The sequence below is a fragment of the Dermacentor albipictus genome, chromosome 1, assembly GCF_038994185.2.
Source record: "Dermacentor albipictus isolate Rhodes 1998 colony chromosome 1, USDA_Dalb.pri_finalv2, whole genome shotgun sequence".
Taxonomy (NCBI): domain Eukaryota; kingdom Metazoa; phylum Arthropoda; class Arachnida; order Ixodida; family Ixodidae; genus Dermacentor; species Dermacentor albipictus.
In genome coordinates this window covers 218,788,698-218,810,352 of record NC_091821.1, presented here as the reverse complement: position 1 = coordinate 218,810,352, position 21,655 = coordinate 218,788,698, and positions in this window count along the sequence as shown.

The window sequence follows — 21,655 nt, the reverse complement described above, 5'->3', positions numbered from 1 at the left end:
GCTTACTAACTGAATTAAGCATGGTGCCAGGGCGCGCAAGCAAACACGAGCACATCGCACTCGATGAGCGCGGACTGTCGCTGTCAAAACCTGGCGTGAGCAAGTGCGGCAGCAGCAGCGAGCGAAATGACCGTGCGATTTATCGCTTCATCGCAAGAGCGGCGAGAACACAGTGAGCACAAAGGTATGAGCCGTGTGCAGGCAGATCCCTTTCAAGACCGGCCCGCGCGGCCGTGCAAACTACGCACTTGTTGGGGGGAGTTGAAGCCGCCCCACACCTCCCTCCCGCGCTGCCTCCCCGCTTTTCACACTATCGCGCGCGAGGTTCAGCTGTGGTCGTCAGTTCCCCTTGCGCCCGGCGGCCTCTCTACACGTCGCAGATGGCTTTCAATACACAGCGGCCCGAGCTAGGCGCGCTGCCCCGAGTACAGCGCCCCTCCTCCCCCCTCCCTACCCACGGCGGCATAGAGTTAATACACCAGACTATGAGGAAAAGCTGGGCCGGAAAATGTGGAACCGCTAAGGCACGGCCCGGTTGCTGCTTGTCAATGTGCCCAGCGCAATTACTACTGAAAGGGCTGAAAACAAGTACAGGTCGCCTTAAGCTTTGTCTTTAAAAACGAGTATCTGATGGCTTTATGAAGGTGATGTGTGAGTATTAAGTTTACAGAAAGCGCTTGCTAAGGGCCTAATTTATGTAAAGCACGATGTACGCATTCATTCAATAAAGCATGGCGCGAATTTCGGTTTCGAATCTCTGTGTTTTTGGTTGCGTGGTATCGTACAGTTTAGGTTTGACATGTGATCGCGCGACGACATCGGACGCTATGGCACCTTCGTGCCTTTTATGACACACTCAAGCCCTGAAGGGCTCTGGCATTTACCTTCACATGTAAATAAACAAATGTATCTTCTTGCTCAGAACATCACGCGGGTAGACAGCTCTCGTGATGCATCCCAATCATTTGAGAAGCGTCACAGTAGAGCATTTTTTTACATGCGGAGCGGTTTTTTTTTTTTTGAGGTTTCCCTTCAGTAATAGGGAATTGCTGGACAGGTGGATCAGAGCAACCGGAATTGTACTGGCGAATCTAGAAGCAAGTCGAAGAATCTGTTTCATTGTTGCACTTTGAACAATCATGCTTCTACAAAGGCCACAACAGAAAAAGAGCCTGACGCCGAGTATTTGTGCCAGGAAGCAATCAAGAGGCGAGTGATTAATACGGACGAAATCGAGTGCATGAACCTACGTATTAATAGCGTAGGTGTTTTACTAAATGTTCAATATTTTCAACACTTCCTTGCATGCCATTTCATGTGACATATCTTTTCTGGTCACAAATGTGTGCAGCGAATCTATTTGCATGATCGACTCCGGACCTGTGGGACCGTTGACTTGCACTTGATGCTGAGTCTTTTACATGTATCCATAAACTGCAGTTATGCACATCAGATCCCTACGAGCATTTTCAAAAATTTCATTATTTTTATGCAACACGCACACATTATATACTGACATAATCTCAAATACCACTAAGCAGCTGCGACACACATTTTTATTGAGTATACTCACAGCTAAAATAAATAGGTCATGTGTACAGCTCTAGTTCCTTTCCCTTAAATCAGTGCCTACAAGGGGTATGCAAAAATAATTTTTTTCTCGCGGACTAATTATTTTGCTGTATAAGTAAGAGAACCTACCATATTAGCGTAACATATGTTGCACATCACACTAATATGTGCTTTAATTTACCAGGATAGATGAGTTATTTTTGTGGCTCATTCAGTCAAATTACACTGCAAGCTGCATTCATCAATCTTCTGTTGGATTTTGTTTTGCAAATGTTCAATAAAGCATGCTTCCCTATTATGCAGATATGCAATGGCCAGCCGTTCTGTGTGTTCCAAAGGTGAAATTTAAGCTGTAAATTAAAGAAGACATTTACAGTCAGAAACAACAAGCCAAAATGGCGAATCCATAGTATCAAAAGCCCACGGTACTGAAATTGAGAAGTGTCAAATGATTTTAAGGAAAGAATGGTATTTGAAAATTCAAGACTCTTTAGTGGAGGTCAAGCAAGTCAATATAGGTAGACTGCACAGCGAAATTATGCGAGTAACGGGATAGCAAACAATGAATCAGAAAATGTGTTCTTTTTCTCCAAAACGAAAGCTGATGATTGTCATTACATGAGTCACTTTAGCATCATGAGGCTGCTGCTTGATAAGTTCAGAAACAAACAAAAAATAAGCCACGCAAGAAAAAAAAATTAATGATGCTCTCTCCGCACCGGGGTCAATAAAAAAAAAACGAATCACATCTAATGTGTACATATCACACACCTTGTGAAACCATAAAGGAAAAAAATAAACTTAGAGCTATGGCACTCGCTGCATGTGCCTTGCACCAATAGCGACAGTTACCACTGTATTTAGAAATTCAAATCATCCATGCAGACAAGGATGATTCTTAATATTTTTGGCTACCACTTCAGATGCCTCCACCAAGTGCTGCAATGCTGCCCGCAGTCATATCAAGGATCTCACTGCAACAGCTGCAGGGAAAAAGAAAAAGCAGTCAAAGGGCTGGTGCATTCTGGACACTACATTTAAAAAACTTTTAAGTAAGAACAGTGCAAGAAGCAGACGTAATAGCTGCATTTATTTCCATAATTCCCCATTTGAATGGCCTTTCCTTCTCGCTTAGACAATGCCTACGCCTAGCCACAGCAGCTCCCTTAAGGCTTATGCAGATTCCGCAAGCAAATACGCCATGAAGGCACATGCAGGTAAGAGGCAAAATGCAATGGCACTGGTATTGACATTCATCCAACTTCTTTTTTTTCTTACCTTTAGGCAGCCACTTCGAACAGCCACCTTCATTGCGGTTGCGTCACCCAAGTCGCCAAGGAAGCATTTCAGGGAAAGCGACAGGCAATGAGAATAGCAACCTCTTCCTGTAAAAGATACTCTTTCTCTCAGATGAATCCTACGCCTCCCCACGTCAGCTCCCCTGTGCAGACTCCATCAACAAAGATGCTGCGGAGGCACGTGCAGGTCAGAGGCAAGAAGCCATACCACTGGTGTTGACATTCACGCAATTTCTTTCTTACGCTGAGGCAGCCAGCACACCTCGTAAAGCCACCTTAACTGCGGGTGTGTCAGCAGAATCCTGTTGTACATATACTGATAATAAACTTCAATAAACTTGAACTTGATAATAAAGTTGAGAGTGAACTTAAAGGCAGATGGGACATCGATGCATTGCTTTTTTGAACATTTAGTGTACACATACAATATATGTTATACTTTGCAGCACTACAGGGCGTATTTTGAAGCTTCCCTCTACGTTTTTCACCTTTAATTATGGATGTGTTGTGTGACCCTCAATGCTGTAGTTCATGTAATAGCAGCTGCTTTGTGTATTGAATACTAGATTAAGCTTGTGGTATCCACACGTGCCAAATGCCTATGCTTCTCTGACAAATACAAAATGAGGTTTTCCGTACAGTTCTCAGTGTTACAATAAAAAAAAGAAGTGCGTGCAGCCGTGTGTGTGGGCTTTATAATTTGATTCTTTATTCTATGGCCAGGCACGCAAACGCTTGTTGCAGCCGTCTGCGGTGTCTGTGTATACGTGTCATTGTGGCATCACACGTCAACTACACTAAACGGCAAGTTTTAGCAAATATCTTTTGCGTCAATACCTCATGATTAGGTGAGCGCATTTCGAAGGGCGAACCGGCTGCATGTAGCGAAGGCGACTCGGGCATAGTATCGGTTTGTCGTTTACATGATTTGATAACGCGCTCTTGTTCTCGCTTCTAGTATATGGAATCTTTTCTGGCAAGCGATCGCTCACGCTTGTTGATTTTATAGCGTCATAGTTGATATGCGTAAAAATGAAAATACGCTATGTTTTACCGCGATACTGCGCAGCCACTAAGCGGATTGTGTGTGTTGAGCAGCCAGTGTTGGTAGACCTCATTTCGTAGCGCTCGTTTGGGCAGCGACGAACGCTGCGCCGCATGTTTAGTGAAATTCTCGTGGCACGCTTTACTTGCACACCTCCAAATTGTGTTAGAGTGAGGAATTTTCAAACACAGACGTATACTTGAATAAATGCTAGCGTACTCGAATGAAACGCCGTGTTTGCGGGGCATGAACCAGCAGTGCGTGGCCTGCCATTTTCGTATAGGGTAAAAGTAGAAGTATTTTTAAGGCTCGACGAATCTAAATATATGCAACCGCAAAAGCTTTTGGAGCATAAAGCCTGCGATAAGCTCAGTCACTCGCAGCTTCGCAACTTAGCCGAAAACATTGGAGAACTATACATGAGTCGCTCGAGGAAGCACCTTCACATGTTTCAAACTGAAGGCATTGGGTTTGACGATAGATGGAAGAATTTTTTTTCGGGTCTCCTTTGTGAACAGTTAGCAGCAGGAGTTGTTTTCCTGACTATTTGAAAAGCGTTAGGCACCTTTCGATGTTTCGGCGTTATGCATTTTACGTGCTGTAATTCGCTAGGCAGCTACTGGCGCAGATTCGCATTTTGACAGTCATGCATGGTATGAAGCCCTTGTCGTGCGTAATAAGTGTTCCGGGTTTGATTACTCTTAAATTTAGTGCCGTCGTCTTGGACAGACTGTATACTACATGCGCTGTACAAAAGAGAAAAGAACCATATTATCCATTTGGTGGTCTTTCCTTAATAGAAAACGGACAGATTATTCAAGTAATTTAGTGGACATTGCACTTGTTCTACCCTTATCAACACACCTAAGAGATCGCAGCATGCCTTAGCCGAAAAGTAACCTTATCAATACACCCCATTCATGTGCATTCTACTGAAAGTGTGGCAAATAATGTATTCATCTCGGAGTATGAGAAAAGAGACATTGCATACTGTTCTAAGCGGAGATAAATTGCAATTCTTAACTTGATTGTTCAAAACTGCAGTCACTATACTAACCATATTCGTTCGGCACGGGCATGTTGCATTAGCACCCGAAAGATGTGCACAGTCCAGCCGGGTATCTTTGTTTCAGCAATTATTACTAGAGGAATCGTTTGGGATTCTCGCATTTGTTTCTTATTTGGTAAGTACACTACATGTCATATGAACCTGTCTTGAAACGAAACGTGCCGTCGCTGGCACCTGCGACCATTACGGTTGTCTAACTGCTCATCATACTGTAACATGATGAAACATTATAATAATGGTACTGATTGGTATTGGCATGTCGTCTGTAGTCAGAGGTAAACCGAGTTAACTAGACACATAGGTGATGAGAGCAAATTATATATAACGCTTCTAATAAACCGTAAAAATAACACATTCAATAATTTCCCTCACATTGTTGCATCTGCTTTACGTGTGTGCCTTTCTGTGTCCTTGTTTTCCGCGCTGTGCTCATGTTGCCTTGAATTATCAACTTGCCCAAGCCCTTGTCAGCTTTATTAAACAAGGGATTCAATTCAGTTGAATCGAATACTGCATTTCAAGTGACTGACATATTATTCGTTTTATCTAAATATTGTGGACTGGCAGTACTTGGCATCATGCATGCATTAAACTATAATATTTTTATCGCATTTAAGCTGCGAATGTCATAGACTGCCAGGGAACTTTCATGAAAAGAACCAGGGAAGATTTGAAAAAAGATCGGGGAATTTGAAAATGTCAACGTAGGTATGCTGTCTTGTTATATGCCATACAATGTTTCTAGAGAATCTCTCTATTAAACATATTTTTAAAACCTTTCACCTCACAAAAAATTGAGATAAGTTGATCCAATTTATTGAATTTATTGAATTCCAATTTATTGAGACATACCGAAATGGCATTTCTTATTCAATTTTTTTGCGTTAACTTAAAGTCTTGAACCCCGAAACCCCAGAAAAAGTACTCATGTTTGACAGCACATCAAATAATTTACTGTGATCGCATCCATTCGAAATATAGTTTCAGTTTTGTTTCCCAGGAGGTGCATATCTGTCGTGCCATGATCCAGAAAGAGCTCGCGTGGCATTTCTGGTGCTCGTGTGGTATACCTAACTTGCAACCGTGTCAGCATGCCCAAGAGGCCTCATTATCTGTAAGAAATTAAGTGATCATATCAATACGATCAATCCAACCGCCTTCTGTTGAAATTATGGCCAATGATGCAATCATTTAAGAGTATGACAAAGACATTTAAATGTACATTAAGGAAAATAAATTACAATCTTTGGCATGATACTGTCTACACTCCAGTCACTCTTCTGAGCATATCACTCTGCGCGGGCATATTTAATTAGAAGCCAAAAGATACACAGGATCCAACTGGGTAACCTTGTTTCAGCCATTGAGATAGAGATCATTTGGGATAATTACAATACTGTGTCACATATGAACTTGTCATAAAAGCAACATACTGTTCCTGCAGCACCAGCAGCAGTTGTGACTGTTTAATTGTTCATCATGCCATAAAATGAAACATTGCATAATAGTACTGATTTTATTTACAAGCAGCCATTAGTCGTAGTTAAACCGCATCGAGTATTGACTTAAGTGGTTTGAGTAAATATATTAAGCTGCTTCATGAGCATACAAAGAATACACAATTGTGTTTTTTGCCTCACATTGTTGCACCTACTTATTTGCAGGATGCACTTGCAACACCTTTGGAACATATGGCACCAAGGTGAAGGCTGGCCTGGCGACTTAGCTTGCCAAGGGGACGTAGTCTGTAAATCTATACATAATCTCTTTCGATCATAGCGTAAGACCTGCATCTAATTAAAATTAATAAATCCCGGAATAAAAAGAATTAATTAAATATCGGTGCACTTGTTCTCTTTTTGCACTGCATGATTCAGCAGTTCAATTCTTTCTGTTTATGCAACATATGAGAGTACGGCTGGTTTAGGAGCATTACTAATGTACTAACGTTAATGCATAAGTGCAAATGACAAGCAGCAGGTGCGCATACACAAATACATTCAATTTTTTTCCTAACATATGTAAACAAAAATGTTAACTAACTTGAAGATAGCAGATAGCCAGCAGATTTCATTCAGGCGGATGTATTGCATGCAACTCTAATATTTCTTAGCTGTGCATGTGCACAAATGCTCATGCAGTCTTGCATAAAGATTCACGACTACATCTATATGAAATTTTTCGACTGCTTCCATCCGCATGCATGATTTTCTATGTACAGTTCCCTAGGTATGTTCCCATATGCATGCCGGATGCAATAAACTTTTTTATAGACATTTCCAATAGACTGCTTATTAACAACCCCAGCAACGAGTGTTTATATATAATCAAAACAGAGTTGGAAAATTTGGTTTATATAGCTAGTATATAGGGTGTCGATCCCGGCTATTTTAGCCAGGCTGGTCAATGAAAATAAAAGATTAAAAAGAAAACATGGTGCAAGTTATACTACTATAAAACGACCTACAGGTCAGATCTCTGATGGCTGAACACCATAGGTCATAGATTCGGTTCTATTCACCGTCTTTTTTTACATTATTCTTTGTTGAACAACGTCACTAAATTTATGTTAGCTGGGACACCCTGTATCGACAATAGTCGACAAATAGTGTAAGCTTGGTGCCTATAGATTAGCTATAGACTGATCTACAGGAATTGTCTATAGACTGTCTGTGGACTTAGGGCCTTACACTTTTTGTGGACTAGTTTATAAAATGTCTGAGTCTATAGACACTCTATAGACTGTCTATAGATTAAGGACCATTCCCATTTGCAGACAAATGTCTGCATAATGTCTACAGAAAAAAGTGTATAGGGTTATACAGATCAATTTTTGTAGACTGAAGTCTATGGAATGTCTATAGACAAGTGTCTATAGACAAATGTCAGTCCACAAAAATAGAACTGTATAATCCGACACACTTTTTTCTGTAGACAGTATGCAGACATTTGTCTGCAAACGTGAATGGTCCTTAATCTATAGACAGTCTATAGAGTGTCTATAGACTCAGACATTTTATAAACTAGTCCACAAAAAGTGTAAGGCCATAAGTCTATAGACTGTCTATATACTAGTCTAAAGAAATGTCTATAGACAGTCTATAGACTTCATAGACAAATGTCTATAGACTGTCTATAGACTTTCTATAAAAAATGTTTGTATAGGTAGGCAAGTCGCACCGCGGTACTCCTTATGTCAACTCTACGTTCGCGGAAACCCCCCGCACCCGAGCCTCGTGCGAACACCGTTCTAAAGCGGGACCCAGTGCTACCAACTTCCGGTGGCAGTTTTCGTCTAACTAGGATAAAACATTTCCCTGCATATCCTCTAAATTTTTCATAACTGTGATTGTTCAATTCTTTAATGTAATTTCTGTGAAGATAAATTTCATTAAGATTTCTCTAAATATAAATATTTGTGTTATGCAAATAGACTGAACATTCCACAGTTTATATTTATGCCTAAGCTACATGTCGCTATTTTTGTCTGGCAATACAGCATGCTTATTTACCCCATTGCTGAACCAGTCAGGATCGAAACTCGGCACGCCTTGGTGAGGCTTTAGTAAAGTGCAGAAACTTTGTCTGCTTGTGTATATTGGCCTACAAATATCGCGTCCTCCATCGCCACATAAAGGTCCTGAAATTGTCACTTGGGTACGCTGAACAGCTCGTAAGTGCAACATGCCACCTATAGTAATAAAACAATGAACTTTGTCACGTCTGTACACTGCATACAGATATCGTATTCAAGCCTTAAACATATAGTTCATGCCAGAAACCGAGCTCCATGTCTGCGTTTTTATAACAGCATACCAAGAGGGAAGAGTACTTAAGCTGTCACTTTATAACATCTACAGCGGCAGAGCTCCATGCAAGTCTTTCTGCTTTACGCTTCATATGCGTACAGTTAGATCTCTTCGTTTGGTAGTTCTGGGTGATTCGTAACATTCATTGTTGTGCATAATAGAAGTCAGCTTAGGGAAAATAAATAATACATTATTATATGAAATACAGAAGGCTTACGCTATAGCAAATGGTTTTCATCATGATTAATACTGTAGTTCCCACGTCTCTTCGTAATTACGGGAAACGTCCTTTCTGATAACATGGCACACGAGGCTCACCAAAGTGATGTATTGTTGATACTACAGTCCGGTGTCATTATGTATGAAATAACAAAAGTACGCGCTTGTGCCGTTAGATGTAGCTATACGCATATCACACGAGGGGATGTATTAAGCGGCGGGGTGAAAAGAGAGTTTATTCGGCGACAGCGCGCCCTAGAGTGATAAAGTGTCAGAAACCGTCTACGTTTTGAAAAATGAACTAAAAATGAGGAGCGGGCTTGCGAGAAATTTTACGTGCAGTTGGGGAAATTTGCCACGGAAACTCCAGAAATGCTTCGTCAGTCGTATGGTGATGCTGCTATGGGACGCAGTGTATTGAGTGACATTCTCGGTTCTAGGGCGGTCAAACCTCAGTGGAAGACGGCGAGTGTTTGGGACGGCCACAAACCAGAGCACCGGAGAATGTTGCGAAAATTACAGAACCGACTAGAGGGGATCGTCGCCTAGCCATTCATGAACTATGCAAAATGGCAGGAATTGTTATGCACAGTGCCAAGCAATTTTACGAACAGTGCCAAGTAATCCCCGAGTCTTGACTGCCGACCAGAAGCAATGATGTCGATGTGTGCATGCAGGTTCGTACCAATACACGTGCATGGGTAAAATCTCGAAACAAAGCAGCAATCTTCGCAGTGGAAGAGCCCGGCATGAAATTCATTCTGCCAATTAAAACCAGCCTCTCTGTTGAAACAATTGATAGACTTCAGCTTGACACAGCCTATCCCCAAAGTTCTAGTATAATATAGAAACCCACAATGCTAGTATGCCCATGTGAAGAGGCTGATGTAAACAACGAACATCTACCTTTTTATGGTAAAAAATATGATACCCAACAGATGAGGTTTGCAGAAAAGCTAAATGCTTTGGATAGGCGACCACTACTATTAGGAAGTATCTTGGGTCCATGGTCATTATAACAAATTGCAACAGAGTGGTCCACGCACAGTAGTACAGTTTCTAGATGAATCTGGAACGCCAAAAAGTTACTCACTCTGATTATGATACTTCTCACCTCGTTCTGCTTATTTTGCTTTCCGAAAATGCACATATGCGTGTTTCTTGTGCCTTCGTGGCTTCTGCGTCGGAGGTGGCGAACGTTGTGCTTCGAATGTGGCATTGGAGAGAGCCTTCGTATGCAGACGTCCAGGAACATTTATGTATTCTGAACTTCACATTTGTCTTGTACGTGAACGTGAGCAATAATATTCGCTAATTTTTTAAATGTTTGCTTTTGTTATGATAACAGTTTTGAGCACAACTAGCATATCAAAACAGAGAAGTATTCCGCGCCACCTACATGCAGCAATATTTCCCTAACTGCAGTCAATGAAAAAGCGCACCTTCTGGAAATCCGCTCATGAAGGTGCTTTGTCATACGCCGTGTGAATGGTGAGCTGTCCACTGTGAAAGGCAGTAAGCGACTGACGATGCAAAATTTTCTGAATGCAGCAGCCTATACGCATCACATCATTTGGCACGGACGCGAAGCTGCACAGGTTTTGCGGAAACAAAACTCGCTATGACATTTTAGCGCGACAGTGTAAGACAGGTTGGTTTATTTTCACTTAGTAAGCGGCTACAGCAACCATCAACTTAGACGTTGCCTCGATCTGGACAAATACCACCTAGCTTTGAGCAACGCACTCTCGGTGCGCAAAACGCACGATATACTGTTGGCCCTTAATCAGGAAGCGGAGACACCGCCAGCGCGCGCTATACGTGTGTCCCTGTCGCTGCTTTTTCTAAGTTTTTCGGGCGCTGCCTAGACCGACCCCCGCCAGAAGAGCGAGAGTTGACGTCCACTGCCGAGTCACATTGATCAATTAAGTCTGCGAACGGAAAACCTACGCATCAGCCGCACGCGCACGATTCGACGTTCTTCAAACTAAGCCACTGACGCGCTCCGCCTCTCCACAGGACGCGCAAAGCGCAGCGGCTTATTCCCTTCCGTCGGCACGATTTCGCGTCAAGTGCTGTGCCACTTGGCGGCAACGTGGCAGAAATCCGGCTACGCGCATTGGGAAACGGACAGGGGAACGGAGAGACAAGAAAACAGAAAACCCTAAACCTGTAGAGGCAGGTCGTCCGCTAACGCTAACGAGTGGAGAAGCCGACCAAATGTAGCTCTCGGGAGGTGTCTGCCTAATCCTCGTGAGGTGCGCGCGCGCGTGCCTGCTCGGGACGTTAAGCTTCGCTAGAGCGCGCAAGTGATACAGTTGCAAAAGCAGCAAGCAACGCCCGCGCTGAGGAGAAACCAGCGTGCCTGACGCTGCCGGAAAAGGCAGTTCGGGATTTGGCGGCTCGGGCACCGGCCCACGTACTCCTCTCTACGGTCGCTGTGGCAGACACCCTCGGCACGTGTGTCGACCTGCATTCGCAACGTGCGCCGCACATGCACCCGGAACGGCGCCTGAGCTCGGCCCACTTGGCGTTCACTGGCGCGCCTACGCTTCCTATACTGTACTGAGCGCGAAGCGCCGTATGCAAAATCCACAGCAGAGACGTATGCGGCTTCGAGTGGTTGTTTAAAAACATAATAAATTCTATCATGCCATCGTTTGTATCATCCCTTCGTTGCAGAAGCTGAGAGAGAGAGAGAAAGCAAGGGTAGGGAAGGCAGGGAGGTCAACCAGAACAGCATCCGGTTTGCTACCCTACACTGGGGGTGGGGGAAAGGGGAATAGAAAGAGGAAGAAAGGGAGAGAGTCAGCACTGACTACATGTGGGAGGGACACCTTACACAATGACACTATAAGCGGTCTCTTAAGCCCGTGCACTTTAAGTACCGCACTAGTGCACGAATCGCTTTTCGAGCCAGTGACGGTTGTGGCCACGGTCCGAGTATCTTTGACTCGGTGAATGGTCTCGAGTCTAGTCTGTGTAAAGTTGCCCGCAGAGGGAGGCGGTGGACATCGTAGCGAGGGCAGGTACACAATACGTGCTCGATGGACTCCTCGCACCCACAGGAGTCGCACATCGGGCTCTCGGCCATTCCCATACGGTAGGAGTATGCGTTCGTGAACGCCACTCCCAACCACAAGCGACACAACAAGGTTGCTTCGCCGCGGGAAAGGCTAGGTGGCAGTTGTAGCCGTAGCGTGGGGTCCAGTTGACGTAATCTGCAATTGAAGCCACTTGATGTCCAGAGATCTTGGGACTTCTTGCGCGCAAGTAGGCGAAGTTCTCTGGCAGCGTCCGACCTCGCCAAAGGTGTTGGACGCGTCTTTGTATCTTCGTGGGCACACCGGGCAGCCTTGTCAGCTAGGTTGTTGCCGACGATGCCACAGTGAGCAGGAATCCACTGAAATACAATGTGGTGTCCTCTTTCCAGAGCATGGTGGTGCAGTTCCCTGATTTCAGATGTCATTTGCTCGTAAGTTCTGTGACGTAACGCGGACTTGATGCTATGAAGGGCTGCCTTGGAATCACAAAATACGACCCACTTCTCTGTTGGCTCTTCGGTGATGTACATCATAGCGGCATGGAGAGCTGCAAGTTCTGCCGATGTAGATGTAGTCGTGTGCGACAGTTTGAATTTAACTGTAACGTTCTTGGCTGGAACGACGAATGCGGCAGTTGAGCTGGTAGGTGAGGTTGAACCATCGGTATATATGTGTATGCGGTCATGATACGTCTGGTGCAGTAATAGGAGTGTAAGTTGCTTCAGAGCCGGCGATGGATGATTGGACTTTTTTGTAATTCCAGGAATATCAAAATTCACTTGAGGCTGTCGCAGGCACCACAGGGGGGAGGAAGGCTTCGCCGCCGGTGTAAAACTTGCTGGTATGTACTCTTGATGAGCGTTAATCATTCGTGAAAAGGTCGCTTGAGGTCTCTCGGCTGGTAGGGAGGCCAAATGGTGGTCGGGGATCCTTGACAGATGGCGAATGTGCGCTCTGAGAGAGTCGACAGCTACATGTGTCTGGATTGTATGGTCTCCTGCGATGGCAATTGTTGCTGCTGTTGACGTGCACCGAGGCAGCCCCAAACACGTGCGTAGGGCTTGACCTTGTATGCTCTCCAAGGTGCGAAAGTTCGTCTTGCATGCATTGGACAACACTGGTAGGCTGTAACGTAGGAGTCCGAGAAACAGAACCCTGTACAGCTGCAACATAGAATGGACTGGTGTACCCCAGTTTTTCCCGCATAGAAATTTGAAGACTTGAGCAATGGCGACTAGCTTCTTCTTCAGATAGACGCAGTGAGGGCTCCACGAGAGGTTGCGGTCAATGATGACGCCCAGAAACCGATGTGTCTTAACATAGAATACAGCTTGACCATTGATGGTAACAGGATACGATGACATTTGTTTCCGCGTAAAACCAAGTAATGCGCACTTCTCAGTAGACACACTGAGGCCTTGTTCTCGGAGATAAGAAGCCGTCATGGTTGCCGCCCGCTGAAGCCTGGCTCTTAGCTGAGGGCGAGTCACCGCAGAGGCCCAGATGCAAATGTCGTCGGCGTATATTGAGACATGTACTGTCTGCGGTAGGTAATCCGCTAGTCCTACCAGGACGAGGTTGAACAAAATAGGGCTCAACACTCCACCTTGCGGCACACCACGGCAGATGTAATGGTCTGAAGTTGGGCCGTCTTCGGTCTGTAAGAAAAAACGCCTTTCAGTCAAATAGTCTTGAAGCCATTGATACATCCGGCCACCAACTCCAACAGCCTCAAGTGAGTTTAGTATGGCCTCATGGGTGACGTTATCATAGGCTCCTTTTATATCCAGAAAAAGTGCCGCAGACAGGCGCTTGAGGCTTTTTTGATTTTGGACCCATGTTACGATGTCAATGACGTTGTCTATGGACGTGCGACCCCGACGGAAGCCTGTCATGGCGTTCGGATAGATGTTGAATCGTTCTAGGTACCATTCCAATCGGGCAAGAATCATTCTTTCCATCACTTTGCCGACGCAGCTCGAAAGCGCAATCGGACGATATGATGAGATCTCAAGCGGTGACTTTCCAGGTTTCAGAATGGGGATCAAGCGGCTCGATTTCCATTGTTTAGGAACGGCGCCGTTCTGCCAAGACTCATTGTAGTAGTTGAGAAGCTCATCACGTGCCTCATGTCCAAGGTGGCATAGGGCAGCATACGTGATGCCATCAGGTCCTGGTGACGAAGAACGCCTGCAAGTCACCAACGCAGCATCGAGCTCTTCGAGTGAAAATAGCACGTTGATTTCTGGTACACGTGCCTCAGGGATGTCATTCAATGCTGCGTCAGTAATGATGGCCACGGACCCAGCAATCCGTGCGCAGAACTCTTCAGCCAATTGAAGTTCCGAGCGAAGTTGGTAGAGGGCCAGAGCAGCGAAGGGCTTCCTTTGATGCGGAGATGAGCGAAGACCCCTAACCGTTCTCCATATGTGCGAGAGCGATTTTCGGGGATCAAGCGACTGACAGAATGTTTTCCATCGCTTATCTTCCAATTTATCCATGCGACGCTGGATTTTCTTTTGTATGCGCCGTGAAGCCCTCAGATCCAAGACGGACTTCGTGCGCCGATACCTCCTCTCCGCCTGTCGGCGTGTCGCACGCAGCCTATCCAGTTCCACGTCCAAGTCTGTTCGCCTTGTTGACCTTGTAAGCGAGCACATGGACGTTTTCAATGCCTCTGCGATTGTTTCTTCGAAAGTGTGTGAGAGGCCTTCCCGACAAGTGTCATCCATATCCTTCTTAAATTTTGTCCAATCAACTGTACGCAACACAGTAGAGGAGCGTTGGTCAATTCCTCTAATCGTTATGTATGTTGGAATATGGTCGCTTCCATGTGTTTCTACGTCTGTAAACCATTGGACGCTCGAGGCAAAGCGCCGTGACACCAAAGTCAAGTCCAAGCAGCTACTGTAGGTCGTGCCTCGCAGAAATGTAGGGCTGCCGTCATTTACACAGCACAAATCATGGTCGGCAGCAAAGGAGGCAAGGCTCCTGCCTTTGGAGTCCATTTTAGTGCTTCCCCATAGCTGGTGATGCGCGTTGAAGTCACCTGTGATAACCCAGGGACCATTGTTCATTAGTAATATTTTCTTGAGTCGTTCGCCGTCAAAGTGACCCGCTGGGGATATGTAGGCACCAATTAGTGTAAATGACACATTCTTCTTTTGGACATTTAGGCAGACATATTGGTTGTCGTCATGAGGCTCTATTGCGTTAGCGACATATGTGAAGTCCGTGCGGATGTAGATGATCACTTTCGTGCTCGCACCGCGTGTGGACGAGACGAAAGATTCATAACCGGACAGTCTGAGTGGAGTTGATGTATTTGGTTCGCAAATGACCAGTATGGGGAAGCGATTTGTGAAAATGAATTGGCGAAAGTCTGATATACGGGTCCTTAGACCCCTGGCATTCCATTGAAAGATCGACGCACTTTTAAGTTCAGTGCGGAAGGGGACTATTGGTCGAGCCATGGTGCTTAAACGATGCTAGCAAGCACTGGATTTAGTGCATCCAGTATTTGCAGAGCGCTTCGAGCTGCTGGTGTTTGCAGCTTGTTCAGTATAATGCGCATTGTATTAATTAGCGATTGCAGCATATCAGCCACCTGCCTGTCTTGGTCGCACACATCGCCGACAGTAGACGTCGGGGGTTGTCCAGCGAAAGTTTGCTGTGATTCTGTTGGTGAATGTTGTCGTTTTGGTAGAGCCGGCCAAGATTCGGCAGATGTGGCCTTCTCAGTGGACTTGCTCTTCGCGGTCCTTTCCACATTGTCTGGCCTAGGCGGTGGAGGAGGAGGTGGTGTTGTAGGAAGTGGCATGCGCCTTCCTTGAGAAGCCTGTCTTGAGGAGTGCCGGTGACGTGAACGTCGCTTCCTGATTTTTTCGGCGGCTTCGCGATGAGATGAATGATCTCTCGCCATCTCTTTCAAGATGGCCATTTCCTTCTTAATATGTGGGCACTTCTTCGATGAAGCTTCATGCGATCCTCCGCAGTTTGAACACTTCACCACAGTCGCGCCACATTTATCTGCAGTGTGGGGCTCTCCGCAGCGGGGGCATGCTGCCTGATTTTCGCAGACGCTGCTCACGTGTCCCAGTTTCATGCATTTGCGGCACTGGAGAGGTTTCGCAATGAAAGGCCGCACTGCATGTCTGAAGTGTCCAACCTTGACATGCGAGGGTATATGTTTGCCCTTGAATGCTATTTTCACGCAGCGTGAACTGCCTAGCCGCTTAACATCAACGATGACCTCATCATTGGCTGGCTTGATAAGAATCGGCAAGTCGTTATTAAGGATGGCGACGTCTACGTCGTAGATAACGCCGGTGACTACGTCAGATCCCAGAGGGATGTAAGAGCGCACCTGAATGCCATCGAGGTCCGTTACGCTGCGTAGAGTGGTCAAAGCAGCCGCATGCTGGACATCAACCGCCAGAAGATTTTTTCGGGTGTTCACTCGAATGTCCGATATTTCATTTGGCACCAAGGCTTCCAGTGACATCGACACAGATTGCCTGTTAAGTAGCTTCATGTTGACGTTGGGAAGCAGGGGCACAAAGATGATGGTATTGGCGTCCGGCCTCTGTGTCTGTCTCACTGTTTCCGTGCTTGACGATGAGGACGTCCTGGTGTTCCGTCGCTTCGCTCTGCGGCTCTGTACAAGCTGGAAGTCGTCATCGGAAGTGTCCTCACTGCTGAGAGAGTAGACATGGGTGTCCTCGCTGTCGGTGTCGCTCTGCTGACCGATCCGCTTCCTGGAGGCGGCCGCCGCTGACGCCGCCGTCGCCGGCAGACGTGCGGGGTCGTCCACTTCCATTGCGACTGAGCAGGGAGCGAGGACCAGCGGATGAACTTAGGTTTTCACAGAAATAACCCGGAGCTAGAAAGAACAGCGCTGTATCAAAAGACACTTCGTCGTCGTCTCCAGAAGCTGACTTGCTCCCATAACAGGTGGTGACGACTACCGGAGCTCCATACGTTTCTTGAGTCTTGAACGTGTGTTTGGCAAGGACATTATCGAGTGTCGAAAACTGAACATTCCCATGATGTATACAGGGTGTCCCAACTATCATTCACCAATATTTAAAAATATGCAATTTCCACGTAGCTGGACAAAGCCAAGGCAACGTAGTTTACCGTCGCTCCGAGATACTCAGATTATATTTGGCATTCCGTCTAACTACATAATTATTCTTAATTAATTAAACAACTTCTCAAATATTATGACTAGATGAAAAGTATCAATGATAAAATTGTAGAGCAACATGAAAATCTCCCGATACAGCTATGTGCTGCTCAATACGGGCTACATAAAAGCGTTTTTCCGAGCTTATAAAGAAGCCCGCGAATAACGTAACGCAAAGTGCCTCGAGCGGCCAGTCGCGCAGCAATTTTACATGTATTCGTAGGCTTCTATATATATATTTTTTTCGTTCACGGTGTGTTTTATCGCATTTGCCATACGTGTGGAGCGGCATGTCACTACGTCATGCAGGCTAGCATCTTTATTTTCTAATTAAACCAATCGTTCTCGCTTTTGCAAAGGGCGGTTGCACGACAGCACTCATGTCCCTTTTATCGTTGTTTTCCACGATTCAATGTCATGTTTAGCCCCTTCGTGTGAAGCCAAACAGTCGAGTACCCGTCCTGTGAGACCGCTGTCTATGCGAGCGCCAAAACATTACGCGCTGCACTGACGTCATGTCCAGCGGTGGAATTACTCTAAAGACATTCTTTCAGACAGTGCCTTTTTTTCGCCAAACACAAAACGTGGCCGGAAGCACCCGTTTAGTGTTTCCTTCTGTAACTCCGTCAGTTAGCTCGCTACCCCGAAGGCATCGCAGTAATGCCAGAGATCCTGCACGAAACGGGATACGGTAAGATCCACCACGACTCCATCTTCAAGGTAAAGCACAGAGCAGCCACGTAAACAAACTCATTGTTACAAGTCCGCGAGAACAAACAGGCTGCGGGAGCACGCGAAGAACCCCGATAGCGTCGGGATCAAGCGAAGACGAAATAGAAGGAAAAAAATGCAACGGGCGACGACAGCGACAAGGGACAGTGGAGATGGGGGTTGAACTGCCGCAAACTGCACACATACAAAAGCACTCGGCGCTGTCCGCGCGCCACTGCAAACCGAAGCCCGGCGAGAGTGCAAACGCACCACTTCAACTGACCAGAGGCGAGGCCGACTCGGGGCCGCCATCGACCGCCGTACGCAAGATAGCCCCCTGGGGCAAGTGCCGCTCCAGCCGAGGATGTTGCGGCTAGCATCAAAGACCACAGCAGCAACCCGGCGGCGCGCACAACTGCCGCTGCGCAGCGAACGCAACGCTGTTTCCCGTTTCGTTTGCTCGTTTCAATCAATACGCGCCGCGGCGATTGCCGCTAGCGTGACCATCCAGGTCTCGTGGGTGATATGTGAGCCCTAACACCCCCCCACCCCCACTCCGTTCCCCGTGCTCTTGACGCTCTGTGAGCAGCCGATTCCCGGGCGTAAACTCGAGCTCCAATCCGGTGCGCAGAGATGCGCCGGACTGCGACCCCCTGCCGTCACTCGTCCCGCGGCATGCGTCGGCCAGCCTTCCAAGACGGGCCTTTTGTCTTTATCTTTCTATCATTTATTTAATTTCAACTTCCTAAGCAGCCAACTGAGCCTTGCATGCTATAGCTTCATGGCAGAAAAGTAAAAGCAAGATTGCTGGACGTTACCCAGCTGACAGCGCAAGATTGCGCGGTTCGCGCAAGTAGATGCAAAAAAAAGTTTGCCTCATGATACTGTCGGATGCTCATGTTTCACTTCTGTGGGTTATGCGGTGAGGCAAGCAAGGAGAGAAGTTGTCTCGACAACAAAAATGGCGCAAACATTGCAGAATGAAACGAAGTTACCCGCTCTTCCTTTCTTTTGAGAATATAAAGTCACCTGCTTTCCGGTTCGTGGAGGCCGTAGTTGGTGCAAGCGAAAGCCGAGACAGCAGTCTTGAATTTTCCTAAAAAGGGAGATGTGCGCGCCGCGGTAAGTAGGTCTCAAATTTCAGTCTTGTGCATTGGCGTAGAATCTAGACGACTTAAGTTTACTGAATTGAAACGCTGCGTAATGTATCCAGTCTGCAATGATAAGCTGACTTTTTTTTTTCGTTTTCGTTTCCATGCTTTGAAGAAATGTACAGTGTAATAGATCGGGCTACTTCGTGTCCTGTTTCACTTGATTTTCGAGCGCAAAAAAAAAGGAAACGAAAAACGCACACCGGCAACTAAAGCAAGGAGTACCGGAGAGATCCAGAGATATAAGTAGATGAACACGAAGAACCATAATGCCTTACATGAGAAGAAAAGTTAAATGTGGTGTCTTGAAATTCAACTACTAGAATAACACATGGAACGACAAAAGAACGTTGCTAAAGACGGTGGCTCTAAATATGTCGTCACCATATATATCATCAGCAGCAGCAACAGCAGCAGCAGCAGCAGCCTGGTTACGCCCACTGCAGGGCAAAGGACTCCCCCGTACTTCTCCAACTACCCCAGTCATGTGCTAATTGTGGCCATGTTCCCCTGCAAACTTCTTAATCTCATCCGCCCACCTAACCTTCTGCCGCCCCCTGCTAGGCGTCCCTTCCCTTGGAATCCAGTCCGTACCCTTAATGACCATCGATTATCTTCCCTCCTCATTACATGTCCTGCCCATGCCCATTTCTTTTTCTTGATTTCAACTAAGACGTCATTAACTCGAGTTTGTTCCCGCACCCAATCTGCTCTTTTCTTATCCCTTCACGTTACACCCATCCTTCTTCTTTCCATAGCTCGTTGCGTCGTCCTTAATTTAAGTAGAACCCTTTTCGTAAGCCTCCAGTTTCTGCCCCATACGTGAGTACTGGTAAGAAATAGCTGTTATACACTTTTCTCTTGAGGTATAATGGCAACTTGCTGTTCATGATTTGAGAATGCCTACCAAACGCACCCCAGTCCATTCTTTTTTTTTTATTGATGTGATATAAGGAGATGTTGGCGCACAGTTTAAGGCGCCGGCTACTCCTCATCTCTTGATTGGTTCCATCATACATCGTACAGGGTTCAAGGTTACATATCAAATAGTCTTTTCACACAAGCATCAGGACTTATCACGCAACGTTTCCACAGGAAGACTATGACGTAAGGAGTACATGGTACATACAATATGCAATGTAAATGTCTCCACACTTATGTAGATGAAAGTCTCAAAAGTACAAAAGATATTGTCGCCTAATAACACATTGTCTAGTCAGCGGGTGGTACATACATCGTGTAAATGCATTATCACATACAGTCACAACAGAACAGTCAACATAACATAATTCACAAACAGATGAATATATACAGTGACAATGAAATGAAGGGAACAATGAAAGCGCTAATAACGTCCAGCAATGCCGCTGTCTTCAAGAAGTCTTTAGTGCTTTTAAAGCACTCTTCTGTAAGGCCGTTGTTGGCCAAGGGCCCAAAAGTTTCTTCTGATTATTTCAGCCTCATGATCCGGATCCGTGGTCACTACCTGCCCTAAGTAGATGTATTCCCTTACCACTTCCAGTGCTTCGCTACCTATCGTGAACTGCTGTTTTCTTCCGAGACTGTTAAACATTACTTTAGTTTTCTGCAGACTAATTTTTAGACCCACCCTTCTCCTTTGCCTCTCCAGGTCAGTGAGCATGCATTGCAATCGGTCCCCTGAGTTACTAAGCAAGGCAATATCATCAGCGAATCGCAAGTTAATCCCCATTCCTTCCCAATCTAGGTCTCCGAATACCTCGTGTAAACACGCTGTGAATAGCATTGGAGAGATCATATCTCGCTGCTTGACGCCTTTCTTTATCGGGATTTTGTTATTGGATTTTGTTGAAGTACACGGACAGTGAACACATTTATACGGATGGTTCCACAAACATCCAATGTTCGTCCGGTGCTGTGGTTGTCCCAGCAAGAGCTATTAACATCAGCTTTAGGACTGACCACCCAACAACATCGACATCTGCTGAACTAGCTGCTCTTCACGCTGCACTTTGTTTCGTCAATCGGGAGCCACCTCGACAATGGTCAATCTTCAGTGACTCAAAGGCAGCCCTACAATCTGAGCTATCAGCTCTGCGTCGCGGGCCATTCGAACAGCTCGTATTCGATATTAGATGCCTACTCTACGTCACAGGAGAAAGGACACCACGTGACGTTTCAGAGGCTGCCAAGTCATTGTGGCGTCATAGGAAACGAAGACGCCGATAATGCCGCTCGGGCAGCACTTGAAGACGCACAAGAAGAGGCCATACCACTTTCACGATCCGACGCAGCTGGCAGACTTCGTGTGCTTGCACAGGAGATCACGCTCTCTCTATGGTGCACACCAAACAGCCAGACCAACCGGAGCAACCGTCAATACCACCTGCCCTCTTTGATGCATCACTATATGGCAATGGGACTCCACCGAAGAGAGGCGACTCTGCTTTATCGCTTATGGCTAGGGGTGGCTTTCACGAAATCTTACTCATTTCGCATTGGAATGGCCGACAACGCTCTCTGTAATGCCTGTCTTTGCGGGGAGACGCTGGAACATATTCTGTGCGACT